We start from the raw sequence: 11852 nt of genomic DNA on the forward strand, positions 1-11852 counted from the left end.
TCTTGATGCATATGACCTGGACGTGTACACCTAAGGATCCTTAAGAATAAATACCAAGGTAAAATCCCTTTTCCCCTTCTGACCGTGTATGCCTCTTGATTTTAAGACCAAGAAAAGGCATCACTGCTCCCGGGTCAGTTTCTGGCCAGTTGTTCAGTTTCTTTTTTCTCTGGAGAGAGAGACTGAGAGTTGAACTTTTTTCCTTCCCTGGAATTTCAGATTTTCTCCCTTTTCTACTGGACTGCTTCAATATCACAGCACATCGGGAGGACTTTCCCTGGCCCTGGGCTAAGTCCCAGCTCCGAGGAGACCAAAGGGAGGACTCTAACACTTTCCCAGGTTTTTTCTCCACAGCGAGAGATTTTATTATTTGGCTTTATTTTCCTTTTCCCGTGTGTTTGTTAAATAAATAGTTTTTTATAGTTTTTATCTCTTTCACTTTCCTTTGAGGAAAATTTATTTTTCCCGAACCTGGTGGGGGAGGGGTGGTGACCTGCCTTCTCTCAGAGGATATCTTTCTGAATTTGGCCAAACCGGCACAGCCATTAACTGATAAATTAAAAGTTGCGTATATGAACAACTAAATTTCTTTTATGTATGTTAATTTAGGAGGTGTACCTATGGGCATTTTTATAATTGTTCCATGGGAATCTACTCAGTTTTGACAAACCTGTCTTAAAAAACCAGGTCATTAATCACATAGCAAAAAAATCTATATTCATTAAAAGATTCTAGAATGAATGAATGCATTTAACCAGACACTTCTTAAAAGGCAAATGACACCTCATGTACAGACTGAGGGAGAGGTACTGGAAGGAGGTGGATTCTTTATAAATCTACATAACAGGAAGGTTATGGAAAGATCAAAGTAAGTAACTCTACAAGGCAGAACACTACCTAAAGGCAATATCCATAAAAGATAGACACTCCATAAAGTGGAACTGTAGTACTTTCTAACTTACAATCAGTCATAAAACAACTGCTAGCATAAATGTGTTTGAATTTTGAATTGTCTGGAACTGAGCAACTGTAAAAATTCCAGCATATGTAAGAAACCAATGATTTCAAAGTATAAAATAAAATGGATGTGAGATAAGCCATTATTACTACCCCAGACCATAGTTAATTGGGTAAGGAAATGCAAAGATTACTGAAATTTTAAGATGAACATGACTAAATTTAATGAATAAAAGAAGTTTGATACCTACTGACTATTTTTTCTTTAAATATTCATAACATAACTGCAGCAAAAAGAACCCAAGTCCGTTGTGTCACCAACAAAAATATCGACACTCAACCAAGGATTGAAAATTACTTAGAATCTGTAATTGAAACAACATTTAATTTGCTGACTTTTCCACTGAGACTAATTCTATCTTATTTGTTTTTTTCCATAGCAGAAAGACCAGTCATCTTGATTAAATAGCAGTATGACATTATTACTATAAATTGACACAGCACATATTTTTGCATAATAATTTGGAAGACTGAAACCTTCCATTATCCCAAATTTCTTTGAATTAAATTTTACAGTGTAACTGGCCCAGTTAAGGGGAGAGAATTTGTCCTTCATTGAAATCCTATTTCTTATTAGCAAGAAAAGTCTTACATTGGGGAAAAAGTTTTCTCTAGAACGACATATTAATATATGCATTGTTTTAATACTAAATACCACAGTCAGGGTTCACTGGATTGTAAAGGAGCTTTCTTCCATAGTTTGCCCACAGAATAATCTGAAAGAAGGCAATGACGATACTGTACAGGCCAAAAAGTGATAGACCTATCTCTTTTCTGCTGAAGGCCTTAGTTTGTTAAATAATCATGGCAAAAGCAAAGCTCAGTAATGTGGAGTTTGGAAGTCTAGAGTAAAAAAAAAAAGAAAGCCTATGTATGTGTTAATTGATCCAATACTTTCAAGTATTCTTTAAATAATCTTATCTAATTTATCAAATTATGTTAAAAATGCAGTCTAAATGATTGTATATTAGGGAAAAATATCATGGTATATGTTAGTAACAATAAACTGTGCAGGTAGTGTTTTCTAGATAAAAGGAAAGTAATTCTTGACAAAAAATCATCTGTAACAAGGGCCTCATGCCATTTCTGTCTTTTTGTTGAACTAACTTGATATCAACTTTTTTTGTTGATATGGTGTAGAACATGGAGTGTAAGCCCTCTTCAATACTGAGCCAAGATAAACACTCTTGGGCTTTGGATTACTCCCAGTCAAGCAATAATTTTTCAAGTTCAGGGGAAAGTCAAAAGTCAAACTTGCATAATATATAGAAGTAATGCTCCCTAATTCTTCTGCTTTCTACTTGCACATTTTCCTCTCTGTCTTCCTTTTTCTAGGCACAAGAACCATTCACAGAAAGTATTTGTTCCCTTTTAGATCTCCTCTGAAAACCTGTCAGTCAAGCTCCCCTGAAATATGTATCTGAAGGAACTTGGAAAAATATGTAAGTAATAACATGTAACAACAGAACTCAGCCAGCGATTTGGGGGTTCAGTAATGAATGTAATGAATGTAACCTGAATACATAACCACCCATATGGTTGTCTAGCTCTGTGGACTTGAGTACAAGTTGTCTGAGGAGGGAGGTGAGGATGTTCAGCCTGGAGAAAAGGAGGCTCACAGGAGACTTTATCACTCTACAACTGCCTGTAAGGAAGTGTGTAATAGGGTTAGGGTCAGTCTCTTCTCACAGGTAACAAGTGATAGGACAAGAGGAAACAGCCTCAGACTGTGCCAGGGGAGGTTTAGACTGGACACTAGGAAAAATGTTTTCACTGACATAGTGGTCAGGCACTGGAACAGGCTGACCAGGAAAGTGGTTGAGTCACTATCCCCTGATGTATTTAAAAAACATGTAGATATGGACCTGACAGTGTTAGATTAGTTGTAGAACATGATGATCTAAGGGTGTTTTTTAACCTAAATTATTCTGTGATTCTATGAACTGTGTTTATTATCTTATCTTGGCTTTTCAGAAAGTTTATTGCATATAGGGGCTTCCAAATACCTTTGTGATAGTGCAGAATCAGAACTGAGAAATAGTTCTTCTTGTAGGCTTCCATCTGAATTTAAATATATTCACTGAACTGTTATTTCTAGTAGAAAAAGTAATTGAATATGCTGAGTCATCTTTGATTCAAATATTGAATAGGCCTTTCTCGTATTATTCCTATTATTTAATTGCTTTTATTTCAATATTCATTGCTTTGCATGTGTTTGGCAGTATTAATAGTCCTTTGCCTATTCTAAACTTCCATGATTAAAAAGGACTACTAACTCATTTTGAAAATATTATCAAGCAGGAATCTACACTGTAACCCACTAAAGTAATTTCCAAGTCCAACCAAAATTTGTTTGAGAGTGCCAGAATGAAGCTTACCTTTATATTTCCTAAAATATGACTAATATTTCTGTGAAGAAGCTGACAAGACTGACTATATCACAGTAGTGGTTTTTAATTAAATGGAAAAATACTTAGTGTGCCATTTATTTTCACTATAAAATATTTTAAAATTGCTCAGAAGGAGGGTATGGGATGCAGCTCTTTTAGTTTATAATGAATATGTATTTTTTTCTGGCTTCTGTCTCCGTAAATGATATTGTCCATTTATAACAAATAAAAATAAAATTAGTAATTATAGATATTGGTTTCCATTTAAATTGTGAACTTATTTCTTACTTTTTAAATTTGTAACTATTTTGTATATCATCCTATGAGATGACATTATGTAAACTGATTAAGTACTGTTTCAACAAGGTTTTTAATTTCATTTGAATGCTAGTAGTCCTTAAGTTTTATTGAATATCATGTCTAGATACTTGTAAGGCACTTTTTAGCTTTCCATGGAATGTGCAGGGTACCTCTGCTGTTATAAACCATCTCATCTTACTCTTTCTGTATTGATCAATACTGAAAGGAGTAATTTTTTTTTTTTTAAGATTAGAACTTTATTATCCCTCCCTGAAATTATATAGTTAAACTGAAAAAAAATTCAGTATAAGAAGGCATATACACAGTGACATATATGAGCTTAATGACATTAAAATATTTTATTTACTGAGCTCAAATGGTGCTCAAATTGAGAGTGGAGCACCTTAATATTAACTTCTATTGACTCAGAGAAAGACTGACTAAACATATATTAATTATTACTTCTGGCTTGTCATTCTGAAGCACTGTTTTGTTCATACCAGTGTTGATACTGTGGTAACTGTCAACTTCCCCTACTGATCTCATCAAGTGAGTCATTAAAATATCTAAGCTAATTGTGTACTCTGCTTCTCCTCTGCACTCCTTCTTTTATAATGTATTTTAATTAATTTGACCTTTTTTTTCTTGCATTTCAAAATTCTTGTGTTTGCTGTAATGGAATATGTATCTAGGCACCTGTTTTGCTTTATTTGGTTGTCTTTTCGTTGTTTCTATTTTTTTCTGTGATAAACCTAAATAATTATCTAATCTTCTTAATTAAGTAGAGAAGTAGAACTTAGGTCACAGGTTTGAGAGCTCTGTGTGTGTGTCATTTCTTCAGATAGCTAGGGTATTTCCTCAAAAGTCTATAATTTGTTCATGGAAACTTAGAGACATTTAGTTTAGAAAAGATTTTGAGATCATTAAGTCCAACCACTGAGCACCTGTGCACATGGGGAATATTAGATGTGTAACACACGGCTCTTCCTTCCACTGTGTGCTGCATCTTTGATTTTCCATCTCTGAATACACAGATGCCTCAAAGCTGTACAAAAGGTGTGCTGATGTTTCTATAAGGATGTGTTTCCCATAGATTTAGAGTTAGCAGGAAGCCAAGAATGAAAATTATATACTTAAAAAACCAGGAAGGTCAATTTCCCTAGGCACCTAGCACTTAAAATTCCAGGAGAACGAATATGAAATGTAAAATTCTAATGATGTTGTTGATGCCTTAGGTTTTAATTTTTATATTTTTCAAATCCTGTACTGCCTAGTGTGTAACTCTGAAGTTTCTTGTAGCCTGTTAGCTACTGTTCTCTCATGCTAGGTAGATACAACAAGCCTCTCCAAGCTTGCTCTCCAAGGACACCAGACCCCAAAGTGTGTAAACTAAAAGCCTCTGAAAGGGGGCAAACTTTGGGTAATTAAACCCAATGAACTGAGGTTATAACTGGACAATTAATCCTGATATGCAAATGAACCAAACTTATAAATGTGTGAAGAACTTGTGACTCGGGGTTCATCTTGGGTGTAGACTTTCAGCACCCCAGGATGTACCTTGAAGGACCTTCAAATAAATACCTAACCTTATTCCCTTATTCTTGTCTAGTCTCTGTTTTTAGGTGGCCATCTCAGGCATCAGTCTTTTGGCACCCTAGAAGGAACAATGAGGCTTCTGGAAACCTTCTGGACTGAGAAAGATCCAGCTCAGCGTCCCCCTCCCCGCCCCCTCTCTGCCAGCATCCCCCGGGGGGCAGTTGCCACAGTCCAGGAGGCAGCAGAGCCCAAGAGCCCAAAAATACTCCAGATTCAGCACAGAGGCACACGAGTAAGTGAAAAAGGGTGGTATTTTGTTATTAGCACCTGGGTTGGGTGTTAAGAGATATCTTATAGTTTGTTTGGCGACCCAAGAGAGTCCAAGGGGGTTCTAGTTCGTTTGTTGATTCCCCCTGTTAGCCTGTCAGCTCATGAGAGCTTGTCTGGGGACTTGAGAGGGTCCAAGAAGGGTTCTAGTTCATTTCATTCTCCCTCCATTAGTCTGCTAGCTCATGAGGGCTTAGTACTGCAGTGATGGCATTTTGGGTCAGAGCCAGTGGTGGTGCAGCGGTTTTGAGTTCCTGCCAGCTGCCCTTAGAAAGCCTGGGCTTGTGAGTTTGAATCCCACTCCTTGTTGTCTCTCTTAGCTTATTAGTGTGTACTAGATTGCTTCGCTTTATTTCTGTGAACTTTTCTGTTTATAAGCATAAACAATGGGCTGTAATTTTTCTTGTACCAGTGGGACTGAAGTACCACAGACCACGCCTTTGAGTTTAGTATTAGAAAAACTGGCGAAAATTGACTGGCAAACATGAATCCCTTACAAAACCAGAAATAATTCGGTTCTCCAGACTAATCTGGCCATTTTATAAATTAGACAACAATCAAAGATGACCTGAGTTTGGCAGCCTAGATGAAGAATTAATATCGAATTTGGTATCTCGCCTTTGTAAAGACTGCTGTTTCTTAGAACTTGATTATGTGAGGCTTTTTTTGGTTGTATCCCAGTTACAAAGATCTAAACAAGAGCACATAGTGCTTTTAAAGAAAAAAGAGGAAAATGATAGGAAGCCCACACTGGACCCATTGGTGGGGGGCAGGGAGGAGGTGGAGGCGGACCTGGTAGCTCTGGCTCTGAGGCCTGTTCCCAGCACTGCCCCCTCCTCTGCTGCCTCCTCCACCACCCCCTGAGCTGCCTGGAGTCCCAGCAGCGGTCCCAGCAGCGGCTCCGGCCATGCCATTGCCATTGTTGCCGCCGCAGCTGCCATGGGCAGGGGCGGCTGGGGATGGGGAATGCAGTTTTGGTGGGACCCCTGCCGATAAAGGAGGAGGGGGAGTGGCTTTGGTAGCCGTGGACGATGCATGCGTCCTTGTCAGCTTCTGTTTGGACACCTTCCCTGTCTTCGCCTCCTCCCCCACATCCCCTGCTTGTACTTGGGTGGGAGGGACCAAAGGAGACAGTCACCTTGTGCAGCCCACAGCACTGCCCCTAGGTGTGGAGCCAGAGGGCTGGGTTTTCCACCAGGAGGGTGGGGAGGAAACCTCCCACAGAGGGAGTGGCATCCATCCCACGCTCAGGCTCTTGAGTCTCTACGACAACACTGTGCACTCGGGGGCTGGCTCAGGAGGTGACATCATCGAAGCGCGCAGGTCCAGGGACATCTTCTGGCTCCTGCGACAAAGCAGGTCTTTGTCAGTGATACCTGGTACCAGGACTGGCCAAGGCAGATCTAACACAGCAGATTCAATGGAATCGGACAGCCCTCGCTCAGGTAGCTCTTCGGAAGGGGAAGATGACATAGTAGCTGCTTTAAGCAGGTGAAAGAGGGGAAAGATAGTGAGAAGAGACATAAGAGAATGTAGTCCAATGGCCAAACATACTAGGTCAAAGAGGGAAGAACCAGTTTTGCATCCAACAGCCAAACATACTACATTAAAGAGGGAAGCAGTTGGCAATCAGGGACCCATCTATATAAAAGTTCCATATTCTCTCATAGAGTTAGAGCAGTGGAAGGCCACTGTCGGAAAATATAAAGAAAATCCAGACAAAGTAGCTAATTTAGTAGAAAGGGCAATTAACACACAAAACCCTGACTGGAGTGATTTGAAATCTGTGATAGGGACATTGCTTGATCCCACTGAGAGACAGATGGTTAAGAAAGCTGTTATAGACTCTATGGAATTAAGTATAACAAACGAGCCGATACAAGGTACAGTTGCAGAAATTTTTCCAATGGATAATCCAGGGTGGTACCCAAAAGTGCCAGCACACATGGAAAGATTAAAACGATATCAAAATCTCATAGTATATGGGTTAAAACATGGTGTCCCTAAAGCTGTTAATTGGTCAAAACTCTACGAAGTAAAGCAAAATGAATCTCCCACTGATTTTTTGAATAGGTTAAGAGAAGCTGCTATCAAATATACAAATCTAGATCCTGATTCAGCTGAGGGGGAAACACACCTAGTTCTCTTGTTTATGGGTCAAGCTACAAACGATATAAGAAGAAAGCTGCAAAAGTTAGATGAGTTTCAGGACATAAGTAAATTGTTAGAAGTAGCCTGGAAGGTGTACTGAGACAGAGACCCAAGTGACAGAGTTAGACACTGTCCTAGTAAGAGGATTAGTCAAGAGCAGCCATCTAAGAAAACTTCTTCCCCTATGGCCAAAGATATGTATGCATATCGCAAAAAACGGGGACATTGGAAAGCTGACTGTCCAATGTTGAACAAGAAACCCCCAGTTTCCCAACTCACGCTGGGACAAGATTCATCCTCAGAGTGATGGGGACCGAAGGATTCTCCCCCAGGAGAGCCTTCAGTTATAGCTAAGCTGGGAAAGATGACATTGAATTTCTGGTAGACACCTGTGGGGCATATTCTGTGTTAAATACTTTAGAAGGGAAACTGAGTCAAGATTGTTCATGTCGTTGGGGCAACAGGGGTAACTGAAACACGGCCTTTCTTCCAACCTTTAAAATTCAAACTGGGGAAGCACTGGGTAACTCATCAATTCCTTTATATGCCTAACTCCCCTAAACCATTGCTGGGGAGGGATTTACTGGAGAAACTGGAAGCTGAAATTAAATTCAAAAAAGGTAAGGAGGTACGAGTCATAATTTTGAATCTAAATTTGTCGAAGTTGCTGCACTTTTTATACAGGACAGATATGGTGAAATCCCCATTGAAGTTGAAAATGCTGTCAATCCAATTGTGTGGGCAGTGATGTCCCAGGAATATCCAAACAGGCAGAACCAGTGAGCATTGCACTCAAACCTGGAGCCACACCAGTAAGGCAAAACCAGTACCTTTTGAAATTAGAAAGTTGTAGAGGATTGGCACCTATAATTGAAAAATTCCTCCAACATGGGTTATTAGTGCAATGTGAGTCCAAGTATAACATGGCAATCCTTTCAATAAAGAAAGCTGATGGTAAGAGTTATCAATTAGTGCAAGATTTGAGGGCAATTAACAAAATTACAGAGAACATACACCCAGTTGTAGCAAACCCCTATACACTTTTGGCCACACTGACAGATGAATTAGGGTGGTTTACTATTGTAGACCTGAAAGATTCCTTTTTCTGCATTCCTGTGCATAAAAACAGCCAGGAACTTTTTGCTTTTGTGTGGGAAAATCCCGAAATAGGGAGAAAAACCCAGCTTACTTGGACAGTCTTACCCCAGGATTTCAAGAACAGCCCAACATCATTTGGAAACCAGCTAGCAAAGGAATTGGAAGATTGGAGTAGACAAGAGCTAGGAGGGGTTATCCTTCAATATGTTGATGATATCTTAATTTCAGCTAAAACATGAGATGACTGCATCCAACTCACTGTAAGCTTGTTAAACTTTTTGGGACTGAGTAGGTACAGAGTTTCCAAAGACAAGGCACAGATTGCCAAGGAAGCAGTAGTTTACTTGGGACCTGAGATCTTCCGTGGACACCGACAGCTCAGCAAAGAACGAAAATAAACTATCTGCCAACTACCAGAGCCACACACCGTGAGAGAGATGCAAGCTTTCCTGGGAATGGTAGGTTAGTGTCATTTGTGGATAGCAAATTATGGACTACTGGTAAAACCCCTGTATGGAGCATTAAAAGCAGCTGAAAAGGGGATCATTAGATGGACTGAGAACACAAGAGCTGCATTTAAACAGCTGAAACACTCTTTAATGTCAACTCTAGCACTGAGCTTAACAGCGTTAACTAAACCTTTTGAACTTTTTACACATGAGAGACTTAATGTAGCACTGGGTGCATTAGCACAGCCAACAGAGGGCTGTGGCCTACTTTTCCAAACAGCTAGACAATGTTAGCCAAGGGTGGCCTGGGTGTTTGAAGGTCATGGTAGCCACTGTCATCTTGATTCAAGAGGCCCAGAAACTCACCCTTGGACAACACGTTGTAGTGTATGTGCCACATGCAGTAGCAGCAGTACTGGAACAGAGAGGAGGACATTGGCTGTCTGGCAACCAGATACTTAAATATCAGTCACTGCTGTTAGAAGAGGATGATGTAACCCTGAAAACAACTTCTGTTGTTAACCCTGCCATGTTTCTGTCCTCTGCCTTAACTGACGATGTGCCTGAGCATGACTGCAGATAATTGAGGAGGTCTATTCCAGCAGACCAGACGTGAAAGACATGCCCCTAGAAAATCCAGACTGGGAGCTGTTTACACATGGGACCAGCTTCATAAGAAATGGTAAGTGAATGGCAGATTATGCAGTAACAAACCAGGACAAGGTGGTTGAGGTGAAGGCCCTGCCAGCAGATGTGTCATCACAGAAAGCTGAACTGATTGTGCTGACAAGGGCCCTGGACCTGAGCTAAGAAAAGAAGGTAAATATTTGGATGGACTCTAAATATGCGTTTAGTGTTGTCCACCCCCATGGAGGCATCAGGAAAGAGAGAGGACTGTTGAACACTCAAGGTAATCAAATCAATCATGCTGAACAAATCCTTGTCCTCTTAGAGAGCATCAGAAAATGACAGAAGTAGCCATCATGCATTGTAGGGATCACCAGAAAGGGAAAACCGCTCCAGAATTGGGAAATTGCTTTGCTGATGAAAAAGCAAAAGGAGTTGCAGAAAAAGATGTTCTTGCAGTAATTCCACAAAAAGGGATTGATTTTTCAGAGTTCACCCCAAAATATGATCAGGCAGACCACAAATTAATCAAGTTTCTTAAGGTAGAGGTCACAGACAATGGATGGGCTGTTACACTAGTGAATCAGGTTGTAGTCCCACCTCTAATCTTTAGACACCTAGCTCGAAGAGAACATGAAAGCATACATTTCGGGGTTGAAAACCTTCTGAAACACCTAAAAAAGGTAGTAATAGGAAAGGGAATGACAGATATTGTACGATCAGTAGTGAGCGAGTGTGAAATCTGCTGCAAAAACAATCTTGACACGAGGAAAAGAGTTATGTTAGGAGTAACAAAGGCAGGGGATCTTCCTGGAGATTACTGGCAAGTAGATTTTGCTGAGTTACCACACAGAGAGGGATACAGGTACATACTGGTATTAGTTGACACCTTCAGCGGATGGCCTGAAGCTTACCCATAGCACTAACACAGCCAAGGAGGTCGTGAAAGTTTTTCTTAATCATAAAATACCAAGGTTTGGAGTTCCTTTGGGTATGTCCTCAGACAGGGGACCACATTTTGTTGCAACAGTGATTCAAGAAGTTAATCAGATTTTGGGAATTGTGTGGGATCTGCACACACCTTAGAGACCCCAAGCAAGTGGTAAGGTGGAACGCATGAATGGAGCCCTTAAAACACAAATTAGCAAAATTTGTAAAGAGACATCCATGACATGGGTTCAGGCCTTGCCTATAGCTTTATTGAAGATCCGCATACAACCGAAGCGGAGGGATAACAGCATCCCTATGAAACACTGTATGGCAGGCCATATCAAATTCCACATGTTCCAGGTGAAATTCACATGAGGCGGAAACTTGATTTACAGAGATATCTAATGGCTTTAGGTTCCACTTTGCAGAAGCTCCAGAATCACATTGTGTGATCCAGACCTATAGGACTGGACACATCTGCACATCCCTTCCAGCCTGGAGACTGGGTCTACGTTAAGTGGTGGGACAGTGATTCTCTACAGGCCAAGTGGAGAGGACCATTCCAGATTTTTTGACCACCCTCACTGCAATCAAAGTTGCTGACAAAGGACCCTGGATTCACTACTCCAGAGTTAAGAAGGCTTCTACTCCTGAAACAACTGAGAAAACAGAGACTGATACAAATGAAGATGATGTAGTTTAAATGATTTTTTTTCCTGTGCTTATTATCTACACAGTTAGTAACCCTGACTCAGGTTTGGAACCAAAATTTGCATATGATTCTAGACCAAAGTGTATCCACAGACATTCATTTGGATACAAAGCTAACAATTGACATGTAAACCAAAGTGGAAAGTGTAGGTTACCGACGGTCGGACGGACGGTGACGAGAGATCTCTATAAGCTGATCTTGGGACACAGGCGGTTTATTGTAAAGGGCGTGGGTATAGGGGCACTGCTCAGAGCTGCCAGACTCAGCTCTGAGCAGGCCCAAGAGAGCAAGAGAGTAAGTGGGTGAGAGAGAGAG

This window comes from Corvus brachyrhynchos, unplaced genomic scaffold (genome assembly GCF_000691975.1).
Source record: "Corvus brachyrhynchos isolate BGI_N302 unplaced genomic scaffold, ASM69197v1 scaffold424, whole genome shotgun sequence".
Taxonomy (NCBI): Eukaryota; Metazoa; Chordata; class Aves; order Passeriformes; family Corvidae; genus Corvus; species Corvus brachyrhynchos.